This window comes from Scylla paramamosain, chromosome 11 (assembly GCF_035594125.1).
Source record: "Scylla paramamosain isolate STU-SP2022 chromosome 11, ASM3559412v1, whole genome shotgun sequence".
NCBI lineage: Eukaryota > Metazoa > Arthropoda > Malacostraca > Decapoda > Portunidae > Scylla > Scylla paramamosain.
In genome coordinates this window covers 14,011,220-14,022,027 of record NC_087161.1, presented here as the reverse complement: position 1 = coordinate 14,022,027, position 10,808 = coordinate 14,011,220, and positions in this window count along the sequence as shown.

Genomic DNA, 10,808 nt, shown 5'->3' with positions numbered 1-10,808 from the left:
AACAGTCCACAGGTGAGTTAAGACAAGAGTGATAAGATTACTACTCGTATCACACCTGTGGCGGCGGGGAGTTGGGGAGGTGGCCACTGGAAGAATTGCAGTATCTGGTAACTTTCATCGCCTCTCATGTCGGGGAAAAGCTGCCACACTGATACCCGAAGCAACTCCCGCCTTGTCTGGCAGCTGACTTTCATGTCACTGCTGAACTGACCGACCATCAACGTGAACAACACAAACATTACTTTTATTCCGCTTTATAGAAGCTTTATAGAATTGAATAACAATTACCACTCAGATCCGTGATGGGACAAATGCTCCTCACCGAGGTGTGGTCCTCTTATTGATGAGATACTGTCCTGTCTGTAATGAGTGATGCAACACATATCACTGTCACTGGCACCGCCACGTTGTAATGTCGTGTTTCTATGTTGCGCGGTGTTGGTGCGTTCCTAATCTATAAGACTGGCTTTTGTGGGTTCAAGGGAACGCTTTAAGTTTCTATAATTTTTACCTAATTTGTGTCATTTACATATATTTACACTCAGACGATCATATACGACTTCCGACAACAACGAAAATCTACGAAAATAGTTTCATCTCTCTTTAGATAAATACCATTAAATATCTGGAACACTTCACATTACACTTCCGATTCAAATCATTTCACATATTTAATACTCACTGATAAACCACATCCTACACAAACCTGGTTGCTAATATTCAATGAGGAACACATCGCACACCTACCCAATCCCTCTCTGTCAATATATAACACCAACATTTTACTGTGACTGCATTGCATCTGTCTGGCACCTTATGCCCATCCTGACCCTCTCTGGTCTGACAGCTCTGTCTAGCTTGTCTCTCTGTCTGTTTCTGTCTATTCCCGTCTCCTACACCTTGTAATATACACGTTATGTTATAGCAACCTTTTGCCCCAACAAGGCTTCCGTTGTTATAACATTTATTTTCCAATATTTCGATCATTTAGTTCATTTTCCTGTAACTTTCAATAAGGTTAATTTTCGAGTAAGTATATTTATTTCCTCATACTTTGATCATACAGTTCATTTTCCTATACTTTCCGCAAGATCCATTTTCAAGTAACTATATTTTTCTTCCCATACTTCGATCATACAGTTTATTTTCCCTTAACTTTCACTAAGGTTCATTCTCGAGTAACTTTGGTAATCACATATTCTAATCAGGAACAAGGAGGCGGCGGTTCCTATGGTGTGCCGGCTGTCCGTGTTGTCCACATCATCTGCTTCCGGTGACCTCTGCTTCCCTCATATACTAATTCAGTGATGGCCACCTGAGTACCTCTTCTTGTAATCTGGTGCTAATCTCCGGCTTTGTTAGTGTTGTGATGACTCACCGGATTTTGTTGTTCTCCTCGGTGGCCACGTCTCGTCTCTTCTTGCTACCTGTTGTCGTGTTTATCATCTTCTTCCCTCATTTATTCTTTCTACTTTTTATTTCCTTCTTCATTTCTTCATTCTTGTTTCATTCTTCTTTCACCTTACGTGTTTCATCTTGTCTTGTTTCCAGGGTCAAAGCAGTAAATATGAGCAATGAGTCCCTAGAAGACTTTTTGAACGACAGCCACGATGATGAACGCTTCCTGCAGCACTCTGGACGTGTCGCTCGCTCTTACCTCAGTGACGACTCTCGCCTCACTCTCGCCTCGTCACCAGATATCTAGGTCTGGGATGCACAAAACAAGGAAATGACGCTTGGTGAGTCTAACCTGAATAAAATTTCCCTAGTGTTTTTAGATGCTGTGTAGGAAATACATGATTTACCAACGCCAAAATGTTGTCTCTGTTTGAGCATAAGTGTGACAGGGATATATTTACCTACATGAGGCCTGACAGGCCGTGACTGAGGGGAGGGCTGAGGGTAGTAAATCGTTCAGCCTGTTAAAGACTGCTATGTCATCTGAATTGCCCTCCCTTAAAGACCCTGGCCAAGACCAGCCAGGGCACAGTCGCTGAGTGGTGGCGGGAGGCGCTGGCCAGTCGCCGCTCAGCATCACGGAGGTCAACCACCACCACCACCACCACCACCACCTCGTTTTCCACTTCCTCCTCTTCTTCCTCCTGCAAGTGTTGTGTTATCCTTTTGTTTATTTACAGTGAAGCCAAGGTTATGACCACATTTTCCGAGTAACCTCTTCACTCACTACTGAAGGTTGCAGGACAGCTGATAAGGGCGTCCTTCCACAGCCTGATAACAGCTATCATGCTATAGATAACGCTGGCAGGCCTTGAGTCAGGCGGCCAGCAGAAGCAGCAGCAGCAGCAACAGCAGCAGCAGCAGCAGCAGTAGTAGTAGTAGTAGTAGTAGTAGTAGTAGTAGAAGTTGTTGTTGTTGTTGTTGTGGCTGCAGTGTAACCGGTAATAAATTCTTTAGTTTCTGTTTCTGTTTCCGCTAATGTGTTCCGTTTTCTATAACTTGTTTTGTCTCTGCAGGCTTATGTTGCACTTTCTCAGATAAGCTTGTGTGACCTACTGCTTTTTCTGTCACTACATCTGGTAACTTTGCTGTTGTTCTTCATTAGTCATACCTGTTGCAATGTAAGGTTCGGCTGTCTATCCTGTATATGGATGAGTGAGAGGAAATACTGAACTGCCTTTAACTCGTAGTAAGGTGTTATTCACGTCACATGACGTGCTCCTGTTGGGTACGCCCACAGGTTTCTCACGTCACATGACGTTTTTCAAATATCTTGTTTTTGCTGCACATGCTTGCTTTTTAAGGGCAATAACTATTCCTGTGGGAGTGTCTGGCATATCGCTCTTGAAGATCAGGGTCCTGGTTACGCTCTCAGTCATTACGCAATGAGTAATCATGGCTAGTAAAGGTCACACCTCCCTGAATGTAGAGGAGACGCGAGCTTTACTTTTCCCAGCAAACACTAACTCTTCGTCACTTACTTCCTCGCTTTCAGCATCGCCCTCTCCACTATCGACATAACCTTTATCTTTATTGCTATCATCTAGAGGGTCATCACTATCAGAGCTACCAGAATAATCAACAGATGTCCATCATCCTCGCTGATATTTGAAAAATGTCACGTGATATGACAAACCTGTCGGCGTACCCAGCAGGAACACGTAAGGAAATAATCATTATGTGCAAAAAAAAAAAAAATAAATAAATAATTGTTGCTGGAAAAATAAGAGTGGAAAGTGCATCAACATGGGGAGTACATCTGGCAACGGCGCGAGAATTCTCAACGTAACTCACCGGCGTTGGGATTTAAAAATGGTGAACTGCGCATTTCAAATGTCTTCATTGTTTTACAGAGATGGTTTTGAATTGTTTGGGGTAGGAAAAAAATTGTACTATGTAAAATAATGAAACACGTTACGGGTCGTATTAAACGCTTCCTCGTCCCCTCTCCACAGTTTTCAGGAAGCTCTACTGACAACGCAGTGGTTTTCAAGGACGTTCTAATAATTGTGATAATTTTTAACAAGCAATTCCGTATAATCAGTGAGGAAAACACTTATTGGAATGCGAGGGTTCAGCTCTGTGCCATTTTGAAAACTGTGTGTGTGAGAGAAGGAAGGGTTTGGTACATGCCGAATTTCTTGATTAGAGGAACTAATGCATGGCACACCTTAACGTTCCTCTCTTGAGACAAAAAAAAAAAGTGAGTAAATAAATAAATAAATAAAATAAATAAATAAAATAAATAAATAAATAAAGGGGAAATGTAGAGTTAGGGTGAGAGGTCTTGAGTTCCAGACCTCCAGCGTGATCGTAATTGGGTGAATGTACTTGTGAGAGAAAGAGATAAATAAATAAATAAATAAATAAATAAATAAATAAAATAAAGATAAAAATCGCGATTGTTGTAGAAGAGAAGCAAGAAGGGAAGAGTTTTGGTTTGTGTGAGCAGGAGGGGTTAGCTGTGGTGAGTGTGAAGGCAGCTGTAACAAACATGAGGCATTTGTCAACAGAATCAGAATGGTAAGTGTATTGTGGAAGTGTTCAGTGTATGCGTGTATGTAGCCCACGTGTATGACTTTGTTGTATTGTTTGGTGAGCACTGTGGCTTCCCCCGTCCAGTGCAACATCTTGAAAGGGTAAATTATTAATCGTATTCCGTGACTGTGAGTCAGCGGTTCATCAGCGTGCTGCCCCAGGTGGGGTGAAGTGGTGGCGTGGTAGCGGGGCGGGGCGGGGCGGGTGGCGGAGCCTAGTGGAGCGAGGGTGGAGGTGATGGGCGAGATGTGATATTCTGCTGTACTACTGAACTTAGCGAGAAATGGTGACATACACTTACGAGTGTTATATTATAAGCAAATGCATGTTTTCACTATTTAAACATAAGTACACATCTCTCTCTCTCTCTCTCTCTCTCTCTCTCTCTCTCTCTCTCTCTCTCTCTCTCTCTCTCTCTAACACGGCATATTTTTTTTTAGTTTTGTGTTTATGATGAGTATTCTATATGTTATAGTAGTTCTAATCATAATTTCTCGTAAATCTCATAACGAGCAATTTAAAACAGATTGTGAGCAGGATTATGGCGCACACTTGGTAAGTGGCAGCCCTTCACTCAGTTAACACGGCTTAAGGAGGTGTATTGATGCTTTATGCACCAAAAAATTTGTCTGGCTGTTTTCTTTCCATGTTGCACAAGCAGCACAGTCCCACTCTGAACTGATGTAAGGCATGTACCGGTGAGTTTCCGTCTTGTTAAGTAAAGGATTAGGTTAGTGCGTAGTGTTTGCCTCTTTAGTGCTTCATAGAAAAGTGCCACTCAGCCACAACTCTTTTGTAAGTCTTTGTAGTACACCACTGCACATAACTTATGTTACTTCCCTGTAGATTTTATTTGTATTTTATTCCAGCATGCTCAAGCCCACGGGTGATTTCTTTAATTGATATGCAGGCCTCACGTACACTTAATTTTTTGTCAGTGTCGTACTGTATTCGCGGTGATCAGGGAACTGCTGGCTGATGCAGATCTAGTCTTCTCTTGGGGACTTATTGTCTGCATGCTGACAGGTTAGATCAGCAGAGGAGTCGACACTGCACAGCTCGGCGCTCTTCCCCTGTGCCTGAGCAACACTGCGCTGACACGTCTGTCCGATGCAGGGAGGAGACAGCAAGCGAGAGGCGAGGCTTGGCGCAGTTTGGATATGTTAGACAGTTAGTGTCCTTAATTTAGAGTAAATACACTTGAGAAAAGTAATATACGTGGGGAAAAGGTTTTCAGTTCAGATTTCCCATGAGATGGAAGTAAATGGCATGTAGAAAGGTTTGGGTAAGCAATTACAGATTCAATTATGGTAAAATGTTTGCGGGAAAGGAAACTTTCTACATGTGAAGTGTCTTGTTGGGGCAATGGAAGTAAGTGAAAGGAAGAGAAGGCTTTGCTGAGTCTAGCCATGTCTGAGTATTACTGTACGTGATTAGGATAGAGTTGTGAGAATTATTTTTTTTTCTATTTCCACTCATATTTCAATAGTTTTAGAAATAATACCTTCACATTATAGTATGTGACATGGAGGGTGTATTTCACCTGTTAATTTTGAGGGTAATTTTTTATAGTGTGTGCCCTTTACTTTCCGTTTTCTTTCATGGTTAAGGCTGTCTGTCGTTCTCTCTAATGATAGACTATGGTATCTCGCCTCGGATCGATTCACCTCGCAAACTTTGCACATTTTCATTCTTATCTCTGTTATATTTGTGTACTTTGTAATTGCTAAACTGGGTGTATACCTTGAAGGGACACTGCTACTGTGTCATGCGTATAATCACGTTGAAGAAAGTAGCCTATCATGTTTACGGATTCAAGTATTTTTCCTCTCAAAGTTCACCAGATTGAAACATTTAATATGTGAAAGGAGTGGTTGCAACCCCCTTAGAGGGCTGGGGATCCACCTACCATAGCTCCACAACGCAGGGTTACCAAGCAGCCCTTCCCATGAGGCCCCAGAATGCCAGAAACAGCCCTTGTTATGCGAGGAAAAAATACTGAGTGACTTGTGATGTCAGAGTAAAAAATTAATAAGGGAGAGGAAAGGAAATATTTTGATCAACACGTAACAAATGAAATATCTTAACACAGTACAGTTGATAATGAAACACTGGGTCACTGCATGCGAAGCACCACAGAGAGCACCGTTTCTCACATCTTGATCAAGCACCAAATAAACACATGAAACACGAGATGTGAAGACGATAGTAATTGCTAGAACGATTCTAAGTATTACTCATGACCATGATGAGGTACAAAGCAACCAGCCACCCGCCTGCCTTCATGGCTCCACTATCTGAGAGTGCAACACCTCGGCACACGAGCCTCCTGCTCTCTCCCACTGTCTGCCTGCTGTGTGCCTGCGCTTCGCCTTACCTTCGGTGCGCTACACATATCTACGTACACATATCTACGTTCATAAGGTCAATATCTCGCTTCAGAAATTCAGGATACTCACTCCTACAAAAGGATGTCCCTCCTCTGCGTCACTAACCACCGAGGCACTGAGGGAAGCAGCGCCACTCACGCAGTCATCACTCTTAACCTTGGCACCAGACTGAGTGTTGTGTTGGGCCAACACTCAAGGGGATGGCCTCGGCTCCGCGTGTGCTGTCGTTAACCTCAACAGCTCAGTGAGGGCTGTCTTGGGAGGCCAGACTGCTTGCGCCGTCATTGGTCTTGTGGAGGGCGGTGACGCGGCTGATGTCAGTACTGCAAGAAATTTCATTTAAAACCCTATAACTTCCACTACAACCTCCTGTCAGTAATGCAGATATCTTGTTAATTTGCCACTGGAACCATAACAACACCATTAAAAACCCCTATAACTTCCACTACAACATACTGAAATAGTGTTTCTCCTGTCAGTAATGCAGAAATCTGTCACTAGAACCTTAAAAAAAACATTCCTACCCTCTCTCTCTCTCTCTCTCTCTCTCTCTCTCTCTCTCTCTCTCTCTCTCACATCCCCCTCTTCGTCTTTTAATGTCCCTAAGTGTTTTTATCTTTAATTATCTTCATTTCTCTCATTTTCTCATCTATTTTTATCACCTACCCACTCGCCTCTCACTCTCTCACTCTCTCACACTACCCCTCTCACTCTCAATGTCCCTTCGTTTTCCTATCTTTAATTCTCTTTATTTCTCTCTTTCTTCTCATCTCTTTCTGTCACCTACCTACTCCTCTCTCTCTCTCTCTCTCTCTCTCTCTCTCTCTCTCTCTCTCTCTCTCTCTCTCTCTCTCTCTCTCTCTCTCTCTCTGCAGCCAAGACAAACAAGGAAGGAAAACAAGAAGCCTGCAAACCAATTCAGAAGATGGAATGAAAAAACTGCAAGAATGGTAAGAAGTAGTAGTAGTAGTAGTAGTAGTAGTAATAGGTATTGGGCATGGTAGTGTGTGTGTGTGTGTGTGTGACTCACAACACGCAACGAGCCCTTTAGAAAGATGTGTGTTAAGAAGGACGTGCCCCCGGCGGTAAGGAAAGCGCGGCAGAGACTTGGGGGTGCGGAGAGGACGGAGAGGGAGCGAGCCGGGAGAGGAAGCTTTACATTAACGGCTGTGTTATCAGTGGCTGGAGGCAACAGGCTTTTTAAATGACCCACGGCGAGTGAGCGAGTTGTCTATACCATGGAATGCGAACGGAATTCATACAAAGTTGGAGAAAACTCAAGTGTTGCGAGTGCTGACCAGTATGGTGTTGTGGGAAGTAAAGCCAGCCTGCCAGTGTACGGCTCCCCGGCTACGTACCATGTCTCAGTGAGGTGGCTGGGTGGTGCAGCCGAGGGGCGGGGCGGGGCGGGGTGGTGGTGTGGTGTGTGTAAAGCGTTGTTAAGCTCACTGGTTCGTGGCGTGGGTGTGAGTGTTGTTGAGCAGGCGTGGCTTCAGTTCAGTAATGTGTCTGGCATCATGTTGTGTTTTGGTGCACACCGCCGAGTTACTCCTTGTTTTTCGAGTGTGTCATTTGCTGCTGTACAAGAAAGAATGCATCTGGCCATGTAAAGGATGATTGCATTATCACAGCTGATACGAACCCACGCCTCGGAGCAGCGGTAAAGGAGTTACCTACCTACTGAGGGAAGCAGCGCCACTCACGCAGTCATCACTCTTAACCTTGGCACCAGACTGAGTGTTGTGTTGGGCCAACACAACAAAGGTTGTGTTGCTCTGAGCGTTTTGCCGACACTGACAAACGACATTTTGAGAACATTGTGGTCCATGTTGATAGTGATGTTCGAGATGAGAGTAACGCGGATGAACTGCTGACACTCTATCCCATGAAATATATAAGTGTGTGTGCTGTTAGTTGTAAAGTTTTCTGCTCAGGTTACAGAAAACGACAGGGATGACTTGGGTAAATGGGAGACGGAAGAGTTTGGCAAGCTGTGGATTGGAAAAGTGATGTCAGTGTGTCAGAACACGATAATGAGAGGTCACTACTGGTGAAGATATCAACACTCACTTTAAAAGAGTACTTAACCCAGCGCAGGACAGTCACAATTATGATGTCAGCACACACGTCAGCACCCCAGTGCTAGACAACCCTCCCTGCCCCTGGAGCAAGTCAAGGCTGTGATGTCAGCACACACGTCAGCACCCCAGTGCTAGACAACCCTCCCTGCCCCTGGAGCAAGTCAAGGCTGTGAGGCCAGACAATTTGTGGTCAATAAACTTATCTATCTGTGTGTGTGTTTGTGTGTGTGTGTGTGTTTTCAAGGTGTTTTGGAAAGGATAGGGATGTTTTTGTTATTATTGTTGTTGTTTGTGATGTTTTTTCCATGTTGTTCTATTTCCTGGGTGTTTTTGGGAGAGATAACTGGGTTACTGATTTTTTAGGGCGGTGTTTCATCAGCAAATATATAGATGGCGCAGCTGGCGTCACTGCAAATATATAGATGGCGCAGCTGGCGTCACTGCAAATAAAGGCATTGCAGAAATCGTCTGTCTGGCGCTATAATGCTTCATCAGTGACCAACAAAACAAACACTCTATGTATTATCTTCATCGCTAATCCTTGGTGTTAGTTGTCAGTTGCTGAAATGAACAAGGCCAGCCTCCAAGAAAGTGGTGACTGTGAAGCCGTGTCAGCAGCCATCTTGGAACATTTGTATCGATGTGATGTAATCTTATGTATAGATGTGTGTGGGCGTGTTTAGGCGTGTGTGGGCGTGTGTGTGGAGGTGTGGATACGTACAGGCATGTTTGGATGCGTGTGGGTGCATGTGGCCTTAAGTGGGCGTCTGTGGGCGTGCATTTCCTTACGTAGGCGTGTGTGGAAGCAAGTATGGTTTTATGTGGGCGTATGTATGGATGCGTATGGGCGTGTATGAATGCCTGTGGATGCGTGTGGGTGTGTGGGCTCGCGTGGGCGTGTATTTCCTTGCGTGGGCGTGTGTATGTATGGCTTTATGTGGGCGTGTGTATGGACGAATGAATACGTATGGGCGTGTGTGAACGGCTGTGGATACTATATGTGTGTGTATATGGACGTGTGTGGGCGTGTAGTGAAGCACGCATGGCTTCGTGTGGCGTGTGTGGGCGAACTGAAGGGTCCAGCTCCGTTGGCAGCCCGCCATGAAAACATGACGTCATCGGGAGTCGAGACCCAGACCGAGACCTTCCCTCCTCCTCTGTGTCTTTTGGTCGATGTTTCCCAAAATTTCCAATGTTTTTCGGCCACTTCCGGGTAATTAGATATACTACTACTACTACTACTACTGCACCACCTGTCTTGCCCCACTGCCGCCCGCTGATACACCACCTCCTGTCCTGTCCCACCGCCGCCCTCTCGTGCATCACCTCTTATCCTGCCTCGCCGCCGCCCGCTGGTGCACCACCTGTCCTACCACGCCGCCACCCTTTGGGGTTGGTGTGTGTGTGTGTGTGTCAAGGTGGCGGCCAGGTCACTTTACAGCTGACTGTGCTCCGAGTTTTTGCCATTTTGTGGGTTCCTGAGGGCTCCTGGAGACTCCAGACGACATCTCACGTTATATAAATGCAGTAAGACCTTAGTGAGCAACTTTCGTCTTGGCAGTGGGAACCCAGAAGATAGAAGGAGTCGTAAAAAGAAGCTGCCGTCTGGGAAAACACTCCCTCAAATCGCCAACTCCTGCCGGCGCTTGCGCAGTAGGGGGTTTGACGTCACACTGTTAACATGGCAACCAAACAGCTGTCAGACTTGCATAAATTTCAGCGTAATCAACTAGCAAAGATTAACAAAGAAGATTTAATAGACTCCATACTAGCATCTAACGCACAAGATGGTGAGCTGGCTAAACTGAACAAGAGGCTTGACGAGGTTATGAATGAAGTTAAATTACTGAGAGACATGATTACTTCTCCAGAGAGTACACTGAACCAGAACTACACCGAACTCGAGGCTCGAGACAAGCAGGCTGAGGTAATGGTGAAGCAGCAGCAGTTCTTAGAAGCACTTGATTGAAAAGAGCGAGAGGCGAACATCATTATCTTGGGTGTACCGGATGAACACGACACACTGGAAGGTGCCGCGCATGACGAGGAGAAAATTAGCAAGATTTGGTCCAAAATAGGTGTAGGCAGTGTGAGTGGTACTCATCGTCGGCTGGGTAACAACACTTCACTCGGCACCAGGCGACGTCCCATCCTGTTCACGCTGGCTGATGAGGGACAACGCAGTACCATCCTGGACAACGCCAACCGCTTGAAGACATCTGGTGACAATTACAACAAGATTTATGTCAAGAAGGATGTCCACCCTTGTGTGAGGAGGGAGTGGCGACGATTACGGGAAGCAGAGACGACAGAGAAGGCACGACCAGAGAATGCAGGCTGT